Source organism: Xenopus laevis, chromosome 9_10S, assembly GCF_017654675.1.
Source record: "Xenopus laevis strain J_2021 chromosome 9_10S, Xenopus_laevis_v10.1, whole genome shotgun sequence".
NCBI classification, from domain to species: Eukaryota; Metazoa; Chordata; class Amphibia; order Anura; family Pipidae; genus Xenopus; species Xenopus laevis.
The window spans coordinates 66678276-66702876 of NC_054388.1; the positions used below are offsets into that span (position 1 = coordinate 66678276).

Below are 24601 nucleotides of genomic sequence, written 5' to 3' on the forward strand. Positions count from 1 at the left end.
TCCCACATTTAACCTGTGCCTAGATTTGATCCACATGATTTGCCAACAAGCTGTTTTTTTTTAAAAGGAATGTATTCAATTAAAGGGATTCTGTTATCCTGACTCAAAAATTGCTTGTGTGCAGAAGCAGACCTAGTGATTAGCCCAGGGCTGTAATGTTGCAGGAGGCAGGTGAAAAGGAATCAGTCATCTATGGCCATTTAACATCTATTGTCCCTATTGCTCCCTGTGACAGACCCAAGTGCCTTATCTAGTCTGTCTAGTGGGTACACTACAAGATTGTTCAAAGATATTGCAAGTTAATTGTTAAGTCTTCTGAATCACTAATCTCTCCACTTCATTTTGGTTTCTTAATGTACAGTATACTAGTGTGTATGCAATAATGAAAGGCAACATCCTTTTTATGAAGTTACACCTAGGTGTGGTGTTTAAAGAAAAATGTGTTGCTAGACCTGCAGGATTGCATGTGTGCACCTCTGTATATATTTATAGTTTATTTCCAACGTCAGTCAATTCAATCCGGCGTGACGTTTTGATCCCTATTGGAACCTTTCTCTTTTTTCAACTGTTTGCAAAACCCTGGTGTTGCTGGTCTTTCTATATATATATATATATATATACACATATATATATATATATATATATATATATATATATATATATATATACACACATATATATATATATATATATATATATATATATATATATATATATATATATATATATATATATATATATAGTCAACTACAAGAGGTCCTCTGCACTCAACCCATTATCAATATATTTAAGACAGAGACATTTTGTGCATACTGCTACTAAAAAAAAAAAAATGCCTTACGCTTTAAACAAAACAGGGATTGTTTGTCCATATATTGCAATATATTTAAGCTGGCCAACTACGTCAAAGTCATCCCATATCTGGTCAGTCCTACGCTTAATTTTCATCTGATTCATTAAGAATTCAATTGCTTAATTATACATTTTACAAAGGGACAAAGTTTTACCTGCAACTTACTTGCTGCTTTCAAAGTAAAACTCCCAAACTTGGTTGCCCTTTTATTAGACACCAGTGGGATCACCTGACTATAGCTGGGAAGGGTGGGAGCTACAACATGGAGCTGGTCACTGCTCCTGTATAACTATAACAAATAAGGGAAAGTTGTGCTCACCACTATTTTTAAAACCATTCGGCGAGGGTGCAATGAGGGTGTGACCACAAATTTTTTTTTTTTAAAAAATAGTGGTGAGCACAACTTTCCCTTGTTTGTTATATATATATATATATATATATATATATATATATATATATATATATATATATATATATATATATATATATATATATATATATATATATATATATATATATATATATATATATATATACACAGTTATATGAAAAAGTGTAGGAACCTCTTTTAATTCTTTGGAGTTAGTTTTGTTTATCACTGGCTGAGCTTTCAACATAGCAACTTCCTTTTAATATATAACATGCTTTATGGAAACAGTATTATTTCAGCAGTGACATGAAGTTTATTGGATTAACCAATATGCAATATGCATCATAACTTAATTAGGCAGGTGCACCCCAACCAAGATATTACACTTAGTTGAGCCTCCTTTTGCTCTAGACGCCTCCTATAGCCTTTGACTGGATTCTGGATGGCGGTATTTTTGACCATTCTTCCATACAAAATCTCTCCAGTTCAATTAAATTTGATGGTGTTGCCAGTAATCAGTATTGAGCAGTTATATGCATTCAAATTAGCAAAATTACAAGGGTACCAACATTTTTGAACAGCCAGTTTTTCACATTTGATTTAATTTCATACAACTGAATACTGCTTCACTAAAAATCTTTGTTCAGAAAACACCCCAGTGCTTCCTGGGAAATGAAAGACATACCACTGTTATCTTTTTGTTGAAAGTGGAGTAAATTATTATGCAGGCTGAGAGGGGTTCTCAAACTTTTTCATATAACTGTATATATATATATATAATTTTACAAAATATTAAATTTTTTGTAAATTCCTATAAAAAGTAAATTAGATTTCTTTCTTTAAAATAGTTGTTTAAAAATTCCTCACTCCTTTATTTGTTTAGTTTTTTGTCTGTTTTGTTTTTTCCCCTGCTTATGCTTTGAAAATGATTAATAGGAAAGTACTTTTGACCCATTTTAATCATGTCAAATTCATTGCTAATTTACATAATGAAACACACAGTTTGTTGTATTGTAAGCAGAGGAATCAGTGAACTACAAAGCTGTGTTTTACTCTTTCAGATTATAAGGTAAAGTAGAGGACATCAGCGTTAATCATAGGATAATTTATTAGTCTATGCTAATGTAATTGTCAAGTAGTAAGAATTATAAATTTGAGCATAGTGTTTGTGAAACAGACACTAATGAACAGCAAGGCAATGACATGGAATAAGAATTTTCAACCTCCTGTTTATTAAGCATAAGTTTTTTTTTTCCCAAAGTAATTTACTGCTTACAAGTTAATAAGGAGTTACAGTGATTCTTAATTCCAGCTTTAAGAAAATAAATATACACCTCTTGAATTTGTTCTATTATTCGTTCTTGCCTGTGCCTTCCCTGTAAATGTGCAATGTAATAATTGGCGTTTCGTCCCAGGCAATTTTTAAAAGTTAAAAGAAATACATTTTATATGTAATACTTTAGTTTTATTCTCCTGATAAATAATAGAATATTGGTTTAAATGCATGTTATGTATTTTAATGTGTTAAGGGGTCTATTTATCAAAATTCGAATTTGTGAGGTTTAGAGTTTTTTTTTCTACTTCGAATAAATGCACAATTTAAAAAAAAAACTTGAATGTTGGCTTATTTATGGAAATATCCGAATGTAAAAAACTCAATTGAATACAATTGTGAAAAAAAACTTGAATACCTCTAATTTTTCATGTTTATAGGCTTAAAAAACTTTAATTTGTGAGTTTACAACTTGGAAAATGCAAATTAAAACTCAAATTAAAAAAATGGCTTGAATTTTGCCTAGGACTTTGAATGTTGAACTACATGAACTTGACAGCTTTTAGATGCTGATTTTTTTCCAATCAATTTTTTTCGCTTAATAAATACCAGATTTTTGAGTTTTTTTTCAAATGTAATTCGAATTTGAGAGTTTTTGTGAAAATAAAAATTTGAATTGTGACAAAAATTCTAAATTGAACCTGATAAATTACCCCCTAACAGTTGTAATTTGTACACAACAGTTAAAGGAAAACAATACCCCCAAATGAACACATAAGCAACAGAGTTGTTTTATCTAATTAAGTGGCATATTACAAAATCTTACCAAACTGTTATATATTTAAGTAGATGTTGCCCTTTTATATCTCTTGCCTTGAACCAACAATTCATGATGGTCTGTGTGCTGCCTCAGAGATCACCTGACCAGAAATACTGCAACTGTAACAGGAAGAAGTGTGGAAGCAAAAGACATAATTCTGTCTGTTAATTGGCTCATGTGACCTAACGTGTATGGTTTGTTTGGTTTGTGTGCAACATGAATCCTATGATCGCAGGGGGCAGCAATTTTTATTTAAAATGGCAATTTTCTATATAGGATAACCAATGGCACATACTACTAAAAAAATTATATTATTATGAAAATGGTTTATTTACATGAAACAGGGTTTTATGCATGAGCTGTTTTATGCAATATGTTTTTAATAGAGACCTTCATTGTTTGGGGAGTACAGTTTTACTTTAATGAAAATAGGATCCTACAGTACCGGGCAATGCCAGCTGGGCGCCCCAGGCAACCCAGCCAGTCACGTCCTGCTCCCCCCTTGCGCGGGCGCATCCATGCACAAAGGAGAATGCGCGTGCATCTCGTTTTTCAGGGGAGGACTAGGTGTAGGCTGCTTGTGAGGTACCTGCCTGGTGCCCCCAAGCATTGCACCCTAGGCAAGTGCCACTTCTGCCTACCCCTAGTTCTGGCCCTGGGATCCTATGCCAAATATCACAAGGCTACTTTTCTTGTGTTCCGAATCTCAGACAGCACATTTTTGGGGGAACCAGATTGTTTGTTCCTCATCATGACCAAGAGAATCAATGTATTGAGTGGTAGACATTTAAAATATGGAGAGTCTTGCTATTTATGGACCAGGTCTTAAAAACATCCCAATATCAAGTAACTTATCTATGACTTTTCTAATCCAATAACCCCTCTACACTGTGCACATATACAGGGACCTAATTACAGAGGAAGCAGACCCTGTGGCAGCAGGGGGGCCAAGTAGGTATATGGGCCCCAAGTAGGTATATGGGCCCCATGAGGCCCTATTCATATACAATTTCAATAGTAATTGTTAAAACAGGTCAACCTCTAGACAATTTTGGGGTCTGAAAAATAATTTGCTGTGGGCCCAGTAATATCTAGTTATGCCACTGCACATATACATGCAACACACACATTTTGAGGGCAGTGCAGGACATGCACAAAGTATTTTGATTGAAAACACATAAGTTAGGACTCCACCTCTCAGCAAAGAAGAAATGATTTGCTTACCATTTTAAGTGTTTACAAAAGATATTTTTTAGGCACACCAACAAGAAGAAATTAGGGGGGGGGGGTCATTGCCAACCAGTCATGTTCGAAAAGGAGGTGCAACTTCCTTCTCTGGTTCCAAGGGTGGGTGGGGGACCCAGCCAGTCTTGGTCAGTTTTCCACAGATATTGAGGGCCCATTTAGTGGAAGAAATTATTTATTTGACTTTCAGGGATTCCCGATCGTGTCCCAGAATTCTATTTCTCTAGCACCTTGCAACCTGTCAATTTGGTTATTTTGTATGCCACACAATTCTCTTGTTAATTTTTGTGTTATAAAAAAAGGGTGGTGAAAAAAGAGGTGCTGCTTTATAGGACCCCAAATCTCAGACGTAAAGTAATAAAAATATATCTATGGTTTTATTGTCATATATTGCAATCCTAAGAAACTCATTGTTATCCTCTGCTATTATTCAAATATATTCAAATCTTTTTTTGATGGAAACATCTAAAATGTTGGATTCGTGAACAAATGGACACCTCATTGGCTTCATATGAGAGAGACCCTTTTTTAATAGACCAGACCAACCACCCTCTGATGATCTGATCTACACAGAAATGTGTGCACTTAACTAACAAATAGACTATTACTATATAGACTATTTTTTTTCTGCCACAGTACATTAAAAAAATATATTTTTTAAGAAATATATTGACCAGTAGGGACACCTTATATTAGTAAAGCAAGGAATTGTGATACTTTTCTTTCCAGTAAGTATAATATGAGCCAAAAACGGCTCAGCCGAAATAACCCAAATATAGGAAATCCCCAAGAGGGTTTTTTTTATTTAATCTTAACTAAATTACAAAGTAAATGTAGTATACTGCTATTATATGGAGGCCTTGTAGTTCCCTTTGATAATTTACCTTAAACCAGCATAGCAAGACACTGATTGTTTTAAAGTCCTATTTCCCTTGTAAAATACACTGAATTATTCACCAGCAGTACTCAGCTTCCTTCTCTGCCCATTGCTGGGTGCTGCCTTCTCAGACTTGAAATATGGATCTGATAGTCGCATATGATTGCTTGTTTAGATATTTATTTTCCTGGTAATTTATTGTTTAGCTTAAGGCTGCACACTTCACACTCCTTAGTTTGGTTCATGTAGATCCCTCTGTGCATGATTGGCAGTGATTGAGAATTTCATATTGAGTGCTTGTTTCTATTTGTCATGAGTGATGTATGTGTCTAGTGCTACCTATGTAAACAAGCTTTTCCTTTATCATTATGGGATAACCATACCTAGTTTTGGAGTTGGCCTGTTTTATTTCAAATAAATGCACTGGGTTTTCTTATATACCTCTTTTTCTTTTAAATATATCTAACAAGCAGATGTTTTGTCTTCTTATTGGAACCTTTAGACCTGTCAACAAATGTTTCTCCAGTTAACCAAAATTCCTGCCATAGAACCTTCATTCTATTGCTTTGTACAGTCAATATGTGACTGAATCAATTGCATTGTCGGTAGGGGCATGTCCAGTGCTATAGTGATTAGGAGTGAAAATTCACCAATTAACTCCTTAAATTTATAAGAGGTCATCAGCCAGTCAAGGGGCAGATTTATCAAAGGTTGAAGTGGAAATTCGAATTATGAGCTAATTTTTGTGTACTTCGACTAGGGAGTAGTCCAAATTCAATTCGAATTTGATATTAAAGTTTATCATGTCTCTTTAAAAATTCAACTTCGGCTATTCACCAACTAAAACCTGCAAATTGCTGTTTTAGCCTATGGGGGACCTCCTAGAACCTATTTGGAGTCAATTAGTGGTATCGAATAATCGAATTAGATCGAATGTACTTCAATTCATATGATTCTAATTAGATGGAAGACCTATTCAATCAAAATTGACTTATTCAGCCAAAAAAAAAAAAAACACTTTGATTTTTTGATAAATTTCCATTTGATGTGATCATTCGAATATCGAAGTTATTGGAGTTAAAAAAACTCCCATGACTTCGAAATTCGACTCTTGATACATCTTCCCCCAAGTGTCGAGTTGCTTGTCACTATTTGTATTCCAGTTACTTTTTTAAAATATTTAATTTAGATTTGATAAGCACATGGTGGCAAAAGGAGCTCATATAGTTTGCACCTAATTTCCTATTTTCAAATGTAATTTGTCATTCTGGCAAAGACTCAGTAGAGGGATTTTGGATGGCCCAGCTTCCTGATTAATTTATCTCTAGAAAAAGAACGTTATTTACCATTACCGAATTGACTCCTTCCTACTTAAAATATCTTATTTTTAGATCTCTCGTGGATAATTTGGCAACTGCATTTCTGCTGGGGTGAGAGTAATGACTTTTGACTTATCTGTTAGAGAGATCGCAGGGTTTCCAAAATGATAACAGCACCAGCTTAAGATCAAATTGTGCAGCAAAAAAACCATCTTTATGGTTTTTAAAAAAATGTCGCTAAAAGTGTAAGTTATAGAGGACACTCGTTTCTGGATTTGATTTAGATTGTTCAAGATATATTTATGTATTTTTCTTATAGTTTAGTAAGTGAATAGGAATGTTTCAATTGCCAGGGGTTGATCTTTTCCAGACATGGTGTTCAATCAAAAGGGATTTAATCCCTTAGTGCTAGCTGTGTGAGAAACAATGGTGACCAAGCCCAGAGTTCAAACTTTCTCTGTGCCATTGTGGTTAAGTATTTCACATGATGGTTTCTCATCAGCGCTGCGAAATATACTGGCGCTATATAAATGAATGTTAATAAATGCTCTTCTTGGCTGCATGTTATCTTACGACAGAAAGCATTAAATTGTGATATATTTATATATATATATATATATATATATATATATATATATATATATATATATATAATATATTTGCACATTCACTAGCCTAGGATAGTTATAATCTGCATTATAATGGTATAGTATTAATCCCTATTAATACTATACCATTATAATGCAGATTATAATAACTAATTTTAACAACTAATCGAATCAGAATGGTATAATTGTACAACAGAAGTTTACAAGAAAGACATTATTTTTGAGTGACACATTCTACTTCTAAATCTGGAAAAATGTTGCACTTAAAAAGCTCCAAATTGGTGCACAGTAACATCTGCTTCAGTCTTATATTTTCATTTAAGTATTGCCGTGTTCTCTATGTAACAATAATCAGCTGATTCTGCTTAAAAACCATAGCTTCTGTTATCTGACTTTCTCTTGACTTACTCATGAGATAGGGTTTATTTGTGTATGGATTCCCTTTGGAACTTAAGTATTTCAGCAGGGTTATTAGTTTTATTATCAGATGACGGTGTACGCCTGGAATCTATTCTCTTTATTTGCCACCTGCTCAAATAGTGACTTTACTTTAGCCAAATGAAGGGGAGGGGGGGGGGAAATCTGATTATTCCTCAGAGCTAACAAGTTGTATCTGGAGATAAAGAATATGTACGTGCAACTGTTGACACTTTCATAAATTACATTTCATGATTCATATAGAAAAAAATGAATCATAGGCAATTTTTAATTCTGCATTACATATGCTTTGAATATAAATAATATATCTATATATTTATGCAACCATTTTTCTAGTGGTTTACTGTTATGCTTTTGGTGCTATTGACTCTAGCCTCAAAACAGTAGACATGTTCCTGACCATACCTTTCAACATAAAGTCTCATGACATGAGTTGGCTTTCATTTTTCAAGCTTTATCATATTGAAGAGGACTCCACAAAACCTTTCAATACAAAGTAAAGCAAGTATCTTTATAAGTGTAAGCGTTCTAGCTGACCCTTTTGCTTTCTGCAAATCTACTCTGGTATGCTGAAAAGTTAGGACATTTAAAAAACCTGTGCCATTTATACCAATTGGCAAACCATTGCTTGTAGAAATGGAAAATAACTGTACTTACTCATGTGTTCTTAACAGTTGATTTTGAATTACCAAAAGCAGATAAAATGGGACTTTTGCTTTTCTAAAAGTAACAACTTTAGCTAACTGCTGATTGGTTGTGATAGGCAATGGTTAATGCTCCGATTGTCTATAACAGTGCAAAAGAATGAAAAAAAGTACTGTTTGTGTTAACAGCAAAGAATTAACACATTTATGTAAATATGAATTCCCTTTGCTAACAGAACCTGTTTTTGCTTTTCAAGAAAAAAGAAAAAGTTATAAAGAAAACTCAACTCATGTTAGAAATAACCTCTATTACCAAATAAGTGCAGTGTGACCTTCTTGGTAATAGAGGATTGTATTCAGACTGATATGTTGCACTTCAGTTAGTCCAAGGTGATGTTTTTTGGGGGGACAGACATACATCTGCCAAAAAGAAGTAGAGTAACTCCTATTATATAATCAACAAGGTCAAGTAGTCCTTAAATTTATTTCACAGAAGGTTTTGACTTTAACTTTTGACGAGCAGGCTAAATTACTATCATGGCCCAAGTCACTTGCAAGGTCCGTTAAAGGATATTGTAAGAGTTTTTAACATTCCAGAGATGTCCTTTTAGACTGAAGAACAAGTGACAGAAATTTAATACATAGTAACATAGTAAGTAAGGTTGAAAAAAGACACATGTCCATCGAGTTCAACCTTTTTTTTTTTTTTATTAACTACCTATCTGCCAGTTGATCCAGAGGAAGGCAAAAAAAAACATCTGAAGCCTCTCCAATTTGCCTTAGAGGGGGAAAAATTCCTTCCTGACTCCAAAATGGCAATCGGACTAGTCCCTGGATCAACTTGTACTATGAGCTATTTCCCATAACCCTGTATTCCCTTACTTGCTAAAAAGCCATCCAACCCCTTCTTAAAGCTATCTTATGTATCAGCCTGTACAACTGATTCAGGGAGAGAATTCCACATCTTCACAGCTCTCACTGTAAAAATCCCCTTCCGAATATTTAGGCGGAACCTCTTTTCTTCTAATCGGAATGGGTGACCTCATGGCAGCTGGAAAGACCTACTGGTAAATAAAGCATTAGAGAGATTATTATATGATCCCCTTATATATTTATACATAGTCATCATATCACCCCTTAAGCGCCTCTTCTCCAGCGTGAACATCCCCAATTTGGCCAGTCTTTCCTCATAGCTAAGATTTTCAATACCTTTTACCAGCTTAGTTGCCCTTCTCTGTACCCTCTCTAATACAATAATGTCCTGTTTGAGTGATGGAGACCAAAACTGTACGGCATATTCTAGATGGGGCCTTACAAGTGCTCTATATAGTGGAAGAATGACCCCCTCCTCCCTTGACTCTATGCCCCTTTTAATACAGCTCAAGACCTTATTTGCCCTTGATGCTGCTGACTGGCATTGCTTGTTACAGACAAGTTTATCATCTACAAGGAGTCCAAGGTCCTTTTCCATAATGGATTTGCCTAGTGCAGTCCCATTAAGGGTATAAGTGGCTTGGATATTCTTACATCCCAGGTACATGACTTTACATTTATCAACATTGAATCTCATTTGCCACTTAGCTGCCCAGATTGCCAGTTTGTCAAGATCATGTTACAAGGATGCTGCATCCTGGATGGAATTAATTGGGCTGGATAATTTTGTGTCATCTGCAAACACTGATACATTACTTACAACACCCTCCCCTAAGTCATTAATGAACAAGTTAAATAAAAGTGGACCCAATACTGAGCCCTGGGGGACCCCACTAAGAACCTTACTCCAAGTAGAGAATGTACCATTAACAACCACCCTCTGTACCCAATCCTGTAGCCAGTTTCCTATCCATGTGCAAACAACTTCATTAAGCCCAACAGACCTTAGTTTAGAAAGCAGTCGTTTGTGGGGCACAGTATCAAACGCTTTGGCAAAATCCAAATAGATCACATCTACTGCCCCCCCACTGTCCAGCATCTTACTTACCTCATCATAAAATGCAATCAAATTCATCTGACATGACCTATCCTTCATAAAGCCATGCTGATTGTTGCTCATAATGCCATTCATTAGGACAAAATTTTGAATGTGATCCCTTAACAAGCCTTCAAATAATTTGCCCACCACAGATGTCAAGTTTACTGGCCTATAATTGCCAGGCTGAGATCGTAATCCCTTTTTAAATATTGGAATAACATCAGCTTTTCTCCAATCCATAGGCACCATACCAGATAACAGTGAATCTGAGAAAATCAGAAATAAGGGCTGGTCTAAAACTGAACTAAGCTCTCTTAGAACCCGGGGGTGTATGCCATCAGGACCTGGAGCCTTGTTTACATTAATTTGGATTAAAGCTTTTTGAATCATATCCTGAGTCAGCCACTGACTAGATTGAGCTGAACCATTCGTGCAGTTACTAAGTGAGCCTGTGAACCCAGACTCCTCTATTGTATACACTGAAGAAAATAACTGATTTAACACATTTGCCTTATCTGTATCTGTTACAACCATACTGGTACCATTATTTAATGGAGCAACACTCTCAACCTGCATCTTTTTACTATTAATATATTTAAATGAAAATGATGAAAGGAAAGAGTATAGAATGTTGATACATTTCCTAAACCCGAATATAGAAAGAGAAGAAGATAGGTTAGTTAAAAATCTGAAAAAATAGTTACAGGTATTTGTAATGAGTGGCACACAATGTGCGAAAGAGCTTGTACGGTTGTTTGAGACCAGGAAAAACATTTAAATTTAAACACACAAAAATTTATTTCATAAGATAATTTATTTAAGTTGGTTTTCTTTCACATGATAGACTATGGTCCAGTTCCAGTTGGACTGCTGTTAAGAACTGAACACTGATCTGATCTTTAAAAAAAGTGTAGTACTACAGGTATGGGACCTGTTATCCAGAATGTCAGGACCTGGGGTTTTCTGGTTAATGGATCTTTCTGTAATTGGGATCTTCACATCTTAAGTCTGCTAGAAAATCATGTAAACATTAAATAAACCAAATAGGCTGGGTTTGCTGTCTATAAGCATTAATTATATCTTAGTTTTGTTTAAGTACAAGGTACTGTTTTATAATTAAAGAGAAAAAGGAAATACTTTTTTAAAAATGTGGATTATTTGGATAAAATGGAGTCTATGGAGATGGCATTTCCTGTGATTCTGAGCTTTCTGGATAACAGGTTTACGAATAACATATCCCATACCTGCACTCGATTTCATTTGATGTCAGGTGCAGAATATGACATATTGACATACTCTAAGGGGCCGATTCACTAACTTCGAGTGAAGGATTCGAAGTTATAAAACTTCGAATTTCGAAGTGTTTTTTGGGCTACTTCGACCATCGAATGGGCTACTACGACCTTCGACTACGACTACGAATCGAACTATTCGAACTAAAAATCGTTCGACTATTCGACCAGTCTCTTTAAAAAAATACTTCAACCCCCTAGTTCGCCATCTAAAAGCTACCGAACTCAATGTTAGCCTATGGGGAAGGTCCCCATAGGCTTTCCTAAGTTTTTTGATCGAAGGATATTCCTTCGATCGTTGGATTAAAATCCTTTGAATCGTTCGATTCAAAGGATTTTATCGTTCGATCGAAGGAATAATCCTTCGATCATTCGATCGCACTATTTGCGCTAAAATCCTTCGACTTCGATATTCAAAGTCACAGGATTTTAATTCCCAGTCGAATATCGAGGGTTAATTAACCCTCGATATTCGACCCTTTGTGAATCGGCCCCTAAGCATACACCCAATAAAAGAAAATACAAGTATTAGCCTGGGAACTAGGTATCACAGAGCTGCTCTTCTTTATAGAGATCTATACCTTAGTATGATATCTCAGAAGACCATCATCCTTAGGAAGTTTTGTCTTCCTACATATATTGTTGATGTGCAATTCATTTTACCCATTTAGCACTTTGAGAAACATGATAAGCATTTGCAATGCCACTAACAAAGGGGAAGAGGATAGATACTGTTTTAAATATGCATACTTCATATACAGTGTCGGACGGGCCCACCGGGATACCAGGAAAACTCCCGGTGGGCCCAGGTGTCAGTGGGCCCTCTTGTTTCTAACCATTTAGCCTATTTCATGGTCATTCCCTATTTCTTTATGGGGAAAAAATGCTTAATAATGGAAGAATATAGTGTAGAAGTAGAAGTAAGAAATACAAGACTAAGAGAATAAAGAGTTTGAGAGAGGAGAGGAGGAATAATAGTTTAAAAAGTGGTCCCACAGTCTACGGTTTCCCAGTGGGCCCAAGATCTAAGGTTTTCTGGTGGGCCCCTGGCATCCCAGTCCCACACTGTTCATTTACAACTTCTGTACCGAGATTATTTTGTGCTTTCCATATGCCAAAAATGACTGCAACTCTAGTCTTTCATAGGAATTACAGCATGCCAAAGAGGTATAATATTCTCTGTGCCACTGATCATCTTGTCCTAGTGCTATTAAAAATGACTTGGTCTGATACTTTTATCTGTGTCTATCTTTGAAACCTACCGGTATGTCAAATGGTGATACATCTGTAATATCACACTTTCCTTTGAATGTTTTTAGTATCTGACTCCCAGTTATGCATTTCTTTAAATGTACAGAATTCTCTTACCCCTCAAATAAGGTCACCTCTACAAAAAAATCTAGATTTAATTACTATTTTAAAAATATTTTATTTACGAAAAAGTTAGCCCCTTTTTCAAGTTGTGTAAATATATTTTATTATATATCCTGTCATAGGATTATAGATGTCTGTATAGAAGATAATAGTAGATAATTTGCTATAATAAGTGACCATTATCTAAATCAATAATTACTTTGCAGCCTAGAGCGATATTCTATGGTTGTGATATTTGTTTTACAAACAGTAATATATCTATTTTTTTCATTCAATATTGCAGGGAGCCACCATGTTTTCCACACTTTGCATCCTTCCATGAGTGGCAATAGGAGCAGGTCCTTGCACACATTGCTGCCTGTGTTTGGCAGCATTGTATTCATGGGGTGCATGCAGGGGAGAAACATAGGAATCTCCTTACTCACCCTCTACCCGTCCCCTGTGTTGCACGTTAGACATGTAAGTGAGGGAGTGCTGGCATAAATAGGCAGGCAACGTGAACAGGGAACCCTTTCGTGTGGCGGCACTGCACCTAGAATAAATGTACTTTAACTATTAAGAAATCTATTTCCACCTGCAGTTAAGGACTGAATTACTAACATTTGAAAATTTTGCCTGCATAAATATTTTTTGTCATCAAAACTACTGAGCTTTCCCAGTTGGTATAATTTTAAGAATCAGGGCCAGAACTAGGGGCAGGCAGAAGAGGCACATTCATAGGGAGCAATGCTGGGGAGGCACCTTGAGGGGGGCAATATCGGGCTGATCCGATCGTGGGCCCTAGAGCCCAACGATCGGATCCTAACGAATAGCAATGGGCGGTCGGATCGCGGGACCGCATCAACGAATAGATGCGGCCGCTATCCGACGGGATTTTTTGTCCCATCCGATCGAGATCTGGCCGACTTTCGGTGAAGCCCGTCGGGGGGCCCCATACACGGGCCAATAAACTGCCGACGCGGTCTGTCGGCAGCTTTTATCGGCCCGTGTATGGCCACCTTAACACCCAATTCTGTCCAATTCCTTGGGCTGAGCCAATGATGATCTCATACAAAAAAAGTATAGGTAACTCTTGGAAAGACTGGTGGGCACAAAGAAAAACCTTTAAAGGACCACATCTGTAGCTGGACTGTGATCCTTATAATGTTACTCTCACTCTGTCTAACTGTTTTATCCTAAAAAGATAAATTGCCCATAGCCACTGCTGTCACCAACCTGTTGTCCTTGTTTGCTGTACTCTACCCATGCAGCTACATACAGCTACAGTAATGGCCTGTAACATCATTTGTTTTTAAAGGATAAATAAAGGTCAATAAAAAGTTAAGGTAGACATGTTAAACCTTATGTTTTGGGCTTTAGGAGCAGCCCACAGACACCATATGCCTTCAGCAGTGAAGATCAGTGCCTCTGAATCTGCCATCAGTGGTTCCCCATTTCATTTTCTGCTGATACTTTTTCTAATACTTTTAGCTACCTGAGCTTAGAGACAGACACAAAATGCATACGGTAATCTATACCAGTGATCCCGAACCAGTGGCTTGTGAGCAACATGTTGATTATTGCTCCCATTCTAGGCTTGGAGGCATGCTTTGGTTGCATAAAAAACAGGTTTATGACCAAACAGAGCCTCCTGTAGGCATCCAATCCACATAGGGATACCAAATAGCCAATCATAGCCCTTATTTGGCACTCCCAGGAACTTTTTTTTATCTTTGTGTTGCTCTCCAACTCTTTTAATAATTGAATGTGGCTCATGGGTAAAAAATTCACTGTACAGGTCTGATTAGTAATTAATTTTGTTTCAGATTACTCTGTAGCAGCATAGATACCAGTACATTGTACAAAACAATTAATGCATTCATCATTAGCTACTTTGTCAGATGTAACATTGCTTTCTAATAATGTCTGATGACTTCCAACAACCCTTAGGGGCAGATTTATCAAAGGTCGAGGTGAATATTCGAAGTTAAATACTTAAAATTTCAAGCTATTTTTTGTGTACTTCAACTAGGGAATAGTCCAACTTCGATTCAATTTTGAAAAAAAACTTTGAAATTCGAATATCAAAATTTATCATGTAGGGGCAGATTTATCAAGAGTCAAAGTGAATTTTCAAAGTAAAAAACTTCGAATTTCGAAGTAATTTTTGGGTACTTCGACCATCGAATAGGCCAAAATTCGATTTGAATTGAAAAAACTTCAAACATTCGACCACGCGAAAATCAAAGTACTGTCTCTTTAAAAAACGTTGACTTCGACACTTCGCCACCTTAAACCTGCTGAATTGCTGTTTAGCCTATGGGGGACCTCTTAGAACCTATCTGAGGCTTTTGGGCAAGTTTTGAGAAGAAGAAGTTTTTTGTTAAAATCCTTCGAACTGCTCGATCGTACGATTTTACTTCGATCGAATATGGCCGTTTCGCTGGAAAAAATACTTTGACTATCGAAGTACTCAAATTCGATACTTGATAAATATGCCCCGTACTGTCTCTTTAAAACTTCGACTTCGACCATTCGCCACCTAAAAGCTACCAAAGTGCTGTTTTAGCCTATGGGGGACCTCCTAGAACCTATATGGAGGCAATTGGTGAAGTTTTAGAGATCAAAGTTTTTTGGGGGAAAAACTTTGAATCGAAGGCGATATTCCTTTTGATCCTACAATTCGAAGTAGGCTGAATACAGACCACTTCGACCCCAAAAACCTCCGACCTCTATTCGGTTGGTCTTTTTGAATTCGAAGTTCAACGTTTTTTTTAACTTCGAACTTTGACCGTTGATAAATCTGCCCCTTAATCTTTTTGTTTGTAAACAGTAGCCCAGAGCACATTGAGCATGTGCAGAGTCACTGACAGTCAAAAGATTACCTACCAAGATCCAAGATGACAAGTAACTGGACCATTGTGATTATAGGGCTGCTTGAACCTCTGGGCTGGTACAGTAGACTAGATTCAGCATACAAAATACAGAATTTCAACCATTTTAATTCTTTTTCCTTCAAATGAAGAGACCAAGCCCTGTTTATAAACATACAAAATTATCTGGCGTCCTTTGACTGTTGAATAATTCTGAAAGTTATAGTTCAGCAACATCTAGAGAGCCACAAGCTGTAGTCATCAATGGGTTAAAAGCTCAAGTCTCTGTAATCCAGCCCACCTTTGATATACACTATTGTTTCTTGCCTGTGCTTTGCATTTTATTGGCAATGCATAAATCATACTTCCAGGCTAATATTTAAATTACTGCAATTGCTACTGTTGTAATTATTTGTTTATAACAGTCATTAGCTTTTATTACATTTTGTTTTATAATTGAGCTCTGTGCAGTGTTGCACAAGAAGAACACACCAGCTGGTTTACACAAATGTGTGTAATTTTTCCATGTGTTGCTGTATTAGACACCCGGAAATGCAGTGCTGAGAAGCAGAGCTTAAATGTTAAGAGAATGGCAATTTATTTTTTCCCCCTATGGCTTTTCACATGTTAGGACATAATCATCCGTTATTGATACAGAGTGGCAGCGAGCCAGCATCCTGAGAGAGCAAGAGGTGACAAATAAAGTGAGGGAGGTCAACTCTTGTCAAGACCTGACACCATGCATTTAATGTTGCTATTGGTCCAGGATGTCCTTTATCTATAAATATCCATTCAGGAAGTCTTAAAGGGGATGGTTGTTGGGGTAGCTAGTATTCCAAATCTATTTTTATATATAGTGTTTTTAAGGGGAATTTATTTTTCTTCCACAGCCTTTAAAGAGGTATTGAGCCTCCCTTATAAAAGTTATAATACGGGTATGGAACCTGTTATCCAGAATGGTGGGGACCTGGGGTTTTCTGATTAAGGGGTCTTTCTGTAATTTGTTTCTCCATACCAGAAACCTCAAACCAGAAGATAGTAGAGAAGGCACTCAAGTAAAGGCAATCTTCCACCCGGCAGTAGATATAGGTAAAATGATTTATAATGCCACATATAGATGCACAGCCTTTGCGCGTTTCGTGTTTTCAACACTTAATCTAGCCTGTGACTAAGGGGCACATTTATCAAGGGTCGAATATCGAGGGTTAATAAACCCTCGAATTCGATCCTCGAATTTAAATCCTTCGAATTCGAATATCGAATTTGAAGGATTTAGCGAAAATCCTACGATCGATCGATCGAAGTAAAAATCGATAAAATCCTTTGAATTGAACGATTTTAAGTGATCGATCAAAGGATTTTTCTTCAATCAAAAAAAGCTTAGAAAAGTGATGGGGAAGGTCCCCATTGGCTAACATTGTACCTCGGTAGGTTTAAACTAACAAAGTATGTAGTCAAATTTTTTTTTAAAGAGACAGTACTTCGACTATCGAATGGTCGAATAGTCAAACAATTTTTAGTTCGAATCGAAGTCGAAGGTCTTAGTACCCTATTCGATGGTCGAAGTACCCAGAAAAATACTTTGAAATTCGAAGTTTTCTTCATTCGAATCCTTCACTCGAGCTTAGTAAATGTGCCCCTAAGTGTTGGAAACATGAAACACGTAAGGCTGTGGTAACTGTAAGTGACAATTTATGTTCTGATTCTTCTTAAACCTAAATGTGCAAATTAGTCTTACAGATTTGGTTCTGTTTTTACCTGAATATTTTGTGGAGGATTTGGTATTTGTGTGGAGGATTTGGTATTTGGCCAAATCTGAACCCTACCATCAACTTATGATAAATCTGCTTCTTAGTGTTTTAGTCACCCGCAATGGTCCACCATACTTCTTGCTGTATATCCACTGCTCAGTGTGTCTGGTTCACTCTACAACTATAAAACAAAGACAGTTTTCTGTCTTTTAATATCTAATATCCAACATATAACTATTTTCATTTCTTCACTGTTTGTTTGTTAAACCAAATTCTTATGCTACTTTGTATGTCATGGACAACACAGACATTGAACAGCCCAACAAACTGCTTTATTTTTTTATTATAGTAATAATAAGGTCAAGTGGAAAGGTTTAGGTGGACCTGTGCAGATGCTGTCCTGGTGGTCCTGTCAGTAACAGCCTGTCCTTAAATAGACTCCATACGTTTTTACAATGTGCAGATCTTGTTTAGAACAGTTTCTCCCAGTTCTCCCCATTGGGATCTAGACACCTAGGCTATATAATTATTGACTCTTTGTTCAGTATAATCTGTATATCCAATTTAAAATTATAAGACAAAGTTCTCATACAATAAAGTGATTGTATCTCTAAGAAATATAATTATGTAACTACCCTGTTGTGTTTATTTGATGTGGACATCTAAACTAAAATTAATAGTCTCTAAAGGGGCCAAGCAAGTCAACTAAGAGACTTTGTATTAATATAGAAGATCATCAAAACAGAGTCTGTTGCTCTGTGGCTCAGCGTGAATTTGAGGTGTGGGGTTGGTTGAAAGATTGACAAATTACTTTGGAGTTTGTTTCTAAGTCAGGTTGTGAATATCTATTTGTAGTGGGCCTGACTACATTAGCTATGATGCCCACCAGAGATATTTAGCTGGCTTATAGCTGGGAGCTGGAGTACATAAAAAAGGGAAACAGGGGAGTCTATTTTGTTAAAATTGATAAGTCAAAAGTCAGTGGTGATGTCATGCATGGGTTGATACGTAAATGAGCCCAGAATGACAACCTGTCCCATGGGAATTTGGTCAGAGCTTTGCCAAATATCATATCAATCAGGCTGGCTAGAAGATTCTGTGGGACAAGATCTGCATTGGCTTATGTGTGATGTCTTCTCTTATTGAATTTGCAAAGGCAAATAATGTCGGATCACAGCCTAAAGATTGAATCAGCCTAACAGGACAAATCTGCAACCTTGCCTTACAAGTGTATGGCCACACCAATAGTTATTTGCTGAGAACTTTAGGAAGTTGGTGCTGGGGTCATCTCTGACTAGCAAAACTAGAACTCCATACCTCCCAACATTTTTGAAAGAGAAGAGGGACAAGACGATTTGCTGTGTGTTGCGTCCCTAATTACTGTGTTCATTTTAAAAAATTAGTCTTAGGTTTTTATGTGTTATTACAGTTTAGGTAATGAAAGTGAATTGCCCTTTGAACTGCAAGTCAGTTTCCCCAAGACACATGCTTATCTTATGATTGTTACAAAAGTATCTAAGTATCTATTCTGGGCTCTCTACCAAAAGCAAATTAAGTTAAAAACTTTGTCTCTTTTACTGGCTGTTCAGTGCAGGAGATTAAAGAGAAAGTCGGGACATTTCAGTAACAAATCTGGGACTGTGGGTTGAGCTGTCAAAATCGGGACTGTCCAGCAAAAATGGGATAGTTGGGAGGTATGGAACAGAGTATGTGACCATAATGGAATTATACTACTGTTGTGCTCCCACTACAACAATTGACTGCAGTTACAAAACTGAGATTAGAAGATGTACATATTTAAATTCAGAATAATCTGAAATGCCCATCAGGTGTGCTCCATGCTTGGGGGTCCTTAGACAGGTGCTGACTGTGTCTGCTGGGTATCCAGTTGATTAGTGAAGAGCTGGTGTAACCTTTGGCACATTCCTGATTGTGTCCTTGTGTGTATGCAAATTGTTGTTCTCTGCCAAAACAGAAAGGAAAACATTTACGAATTGCATTTTTTCCAACTTAGCCATTGACGAAAGCAAGAACATTTAGCATGGCCTTTCAGTGTTTCCATAATTATACGCTGCTCTTTGTATTGCATTTGGCTGTGTGAGCAATTAACCCCTGGCTGTACTGCTGGGGGATGGCAGGACCAGCATTGAAGAACAAACGTCCAAATATGAATGGGCTGTTGTTCTCTCTGAGCTGGTAATTTTGCTGCTCGTGACACTATCCGTTCAAAGATCTTTAAAAGCCCTAGCATGTTAGATGATGATTACAATTGCTTAAAGACATCAACTATCCTAAATGAGCACATGAAACAGGTATGGGTCACCTACAAAAATGTCTTTGATGTAATCAGTGTCTTTCAATAGAATAAACCTGCTTTTGTTTGCTGTTGAATATGGCCGTTTCCATCCATTTGTTGACTGCTTTAGGCCTCGGCCATCTCACTAAATTATTTTCCTTTATCATTTTAAAGGGGTAGTATACCTTATAATTACATTTTACTATGATATACAGTAGATATTGTTTTAAGACAATTTGCAATTGACCATCATTTTTTAAACATTGGTACAAATTCCACCAAGCTAGATTAAGATAGTTCTTGTATCTTGCCTTTTTTAATATTCCTCACATATTTTTCAAATTTCCCTCTGTTTGTCCTTTCTCCGCCTCCATTTCCTATCAGAGTTTGTTCACTTCCTTTTTTGTGCCTGACCCTGTGCTCTAAAACATTGGATGCTCATTAACTTGAAACCATTCTTCTTAATGAAGGATGAGTTAAAGTGTCAGTGACATTCCCTTCCATGCATCTGCTCAAGTGGGGGGTTTCTCTTTATCCTTTTGACGAAATAGAAAATAATCTCATTATAGCAACCCTAAAATGATCTTATCTAAAAATGGGAATATTTACTGTCCTAAAGAAAAGCTTTAACGTAATATGGTTTGGACAGAGCTTGGATAAAGGGCTTTCAGAAAGTAATGACACACACACATATACATCAAGTACATTATATTGACAGTACAAATGCCAGACATGAAAACCACTCTTGTTGTGTGTATGATGTCACGGAAACTTCTCAGTGGAAGAATAGACTTATTCATTTAAATACACTCAGTTTTGTTCAATACTGAAATCACTGTAATGGAGAGAGCTTGAAGAAAAACAGGCAAAACTGATCATGGAGAAAACATATGAAATAGGTCTTGTATGCAGTTAAATTGATGGTTGGGTCATTATGACCTAAGGGATTAAAGGGAAATATTTTTTTAAAAATATTACTTGATCTTCAGATCTATAGCATAATTAAATATGCAGGGTGCATACCTTGCCTTTTTGGGGTGTTGTACATACAGGTATGGGACCTGTTATACACCTGTTATCTGGACCTGGGGATTTCCAGATGATGGATCTTAACTTAATTTGGATCTTCATTCCCTAAGTCCAGTAGAAAATCATGTGAATATTAAATAGGCTAGGTCTGCTTCCAATAAGAATTCATTATATTTTAGTTTGGATCAAATACAAGGTATTATTTTATTATTACAGAGAAAAATAAAACATTTTTTTTAAAATTTGGATTCTTTTATTAAAATGAGTCCATGGAAGATGGCCTTTCCATAATTCTGAGCTTTCTGGATAACGGATATCCGGATAACGGATCCCATACCTATATCAAGAGCAGTAACCCATAACAACTAGTAAAATGTTTGTATTTAAACAGATGACCAGTAAATTCCGCCTGCTGATTAGTTGCTATAGGTTATTGCACATGGGCAAACTTAGTGCCTTTTATTACATAAGCCCTTGTGACTGTTACCTTCTTTGTAATCCCTGAAATTAGTGTTTTTGTGTTAACCGTCTATTTTAATGTTAACCATCTATTTTTATGTTGACCATCTATTTTGTAGTATGGCACTTTCCATACATAGTAATTCTTTCCTACTGCTATCCAACTAAATTTTATGTTTGCCTACATCATTGTGATTCTCAACCTTGTTTTGTGCTGTACTCTACTATTTCTCAAGCTGATTACAGATATTTGTTATGTACATATCATTTACAGCCACAGTTTATATACATTTGCTTCCTTTCTTACATTTAATAATGGCTTAGTGAAACCTCTAATATATATTGTTACTGCACTATTTCTAGAAACCCAGAACAAAACAGAACCAAAAGCATAACCCTGGTCCCATAAGTGTAGAGAGTCCAGTGGGCCCCAAACTGATGAAAATGTCAGTTCTAGTAAGTCATAAAATGACTTTGCTGTGCAGCTCCATAAGTACTCCTGGACAGAGCCAACCAGTGGCATATTTGCCATGAGGCAAACCGAGAACCCCTGGTTATATGAAAATCAAAAATTCCAGTTTCTTAACCACAAAATTTCCTGATTTCAGCAGGAGAGTTCAATTGCACAGTCCAAAAATTAAATTACCAATGTGAATAAACGTTATAACTTTTCCTTTGGTTACAAGAGTTCTAAGAATGTTAACAGTTTTGCTTTTGTATTGATCAGTACATAACTTCTATATATTTGTTATTGATGACTAGAGCCTTGAGTTATTTATTTATGTATTTTTATAATGAAAACGCTTAATCCTATGCTCAGATACTAATATTCTTAATTATTTTAATTCTCCCTGAAGCACTTAGAGAGCTTATTTCAGTAGGGAACCAGGTCACTTTCTTTGATTTTCTCAGACTTCCAGTCATCTGGTTTGATACCTATCAATTTGAGGAAAGCTGATGTTAATTCCAATATTTTAAAAGGGATTATGATCTTAAAATGTCAATTATAGGCCCATAAATTTGATTTCTGTTGTGGGCAACATATTTGCAGGGACTGCATTCAAGGTTATGTTCTGGGGAATGGCATTACAAGTAGTAATTAATGTGACTTTATGAAAGACAAATCAAGTCAAATTATATTATTATGATTAAGTAAATAGGAGATGGGACAGTGGGATTGCAGTAGGTTTGATCTACTTAGGTTTTGTCAGATCTTAAGATACAGTGCCCCATGGATGACTGGAGAAGAGACTCATAAGGGAGATATAATAATTATATATAAATATACAAGAGGTGCAAACAATAAACTGTCCTGTTTTCTGCTGGACAGTATCGATTTTGACAGCTCAGTCCTTTAAATATGTGCAAAGAGTTTCTCTTTGATTTCCTGCACTGATGCCAGGAAATGATACAAAGTTTCTAACTAATAAGGGCTCCTACCTACGGATGTTTTTTAAACACATGCTAAGAATAAATTGCAACAACCAGGCAGAATCAAATGGGACCAATTAGCGAATGCGTTTATTTGCACTCAAATCTGTGTTTAAACATATAAAAAAAAAATACGCTCTGGTTATTTATGCTTATTTATTATTACATTTTTCTAGATTTTTTCGTTTTTTTTACCGGGTTATTGCACGAAACCCAGCACACATCAAAAAATCTTTGGGAATTCTCCCATTGACTTATATGCAACCTCGACAGGTCTGAGATGGCGGATTTTTTGATTTGGACTTAAATAAAATAAATTCCGAAAAATTCATAATTATTTAAAAGTCAGATAAAACATTTTCGTGATTTTTGCAATCGGAGTTTAGTAAATAACCCTCTTAAAGTTACTTTAAATCACGTCATCCCAAAATGCACAGAGACCCTTTTATGAGTTATTTCACTGAAATAGCATTGCCATTGATAACTATTGAAATCTATCTAAGGAAAAAACACACTGGGAGATTAGTAGCCATGATAGTATGCAAATCTCGCCAAATGATGTCAACGTTATTACATGGGCGGAAATTTTGAATTGTTTTGTCCCTTATGGGTAGGAAAATGATCATGTGGCACTATGGGAATTAAATCGCTCTGAAGCAGAAATCGCATGAAATCTTTGCATTAAAAACAAGAGCAACTTGTGGCCAAAACGCTCTTTTAAAAAATCTCAGATGACTAATGTTCCCACGTGCCGCTGTTTCTGAAACTTAATTAAATAATCTGGATACTTTTGTAACTATTTAATATAATTGAGTCTCTTGTTAGAACTGTGACTCACAGCTTAAAGGGCAATATCACCTAAAACTCAAAGAAATGTGTTCAGACTTAAAATAACCTGACAAATTTTGTAGAATGGACGTGGTAATTAGGAGGTGTGGCTATAAAATGGGTGTGGTCAAAAATGGACACGCTAACCATGGCAGATTTGATGCGTTATTCAACAGGAGGTTCCATCTTAGAGGGTATGCTTCCCTATATACAGTCACCTTTGCTTAGATCCAACATTCCATTTGTCGCATATATGCAATGTAGTTCTATTGCCAGACACTGAGTATCTAAAAATACTCACCTTAGCGAATTAAGTAAGCTACGATGAAAATTCACCGGTGTCAAAACAAAGCAAAGCGAAACAGGACAAATTCGCCCATCACTATCAGGCAACTTATATACAGTATGTTTTTATCAGAAATTGATAGTATGCCGTCTGCAAGAACTAAACTATAGAAAATAAAGAGTACATGGTACATGAAGGTAAACATCCCTGCTAAGATGTGAAATTTTTTTTTTTTTTTTCTTTACAGTGAAAGCAGTCAAGTTATGGAATTCTCTCCCTGAAGTGGTTGAACTGGCAGTTCCATTAGATAGTTTCAAAAAGGACTGGGTGCCTATTTTAGAGAGTGAAATAATACAGGGTTACAAAGAAGTGACTGGGAAGCTGCAATTTGCCTGAACACTACTTGAGTGTAATAAATGTGTGCATAAAACTTCCATAGTTAATAAAAATGCAGAAGATATGGAAAATATTTTTTTCATTCACAACAGTGGACTTTGCCAAGTCCTTTAATTGTCATTTAACACTTTCCTGTTATCTGCTTGCCACTCCCATACCATTCACTAGTTGCCAAGATATATTAAAAC

General features: G+C 36.1%; 1 pseudogene; it reads left to right on the plus strand.

Moving 5' to 3' along the window:
• Window positions 1-23864: 23864 nt before the first annotated feature.
• Window positions 23865-24601, plus strand: part of LOC108702269 — a 50311-nt pseudogene continuing 49574 nt past the window's right edge.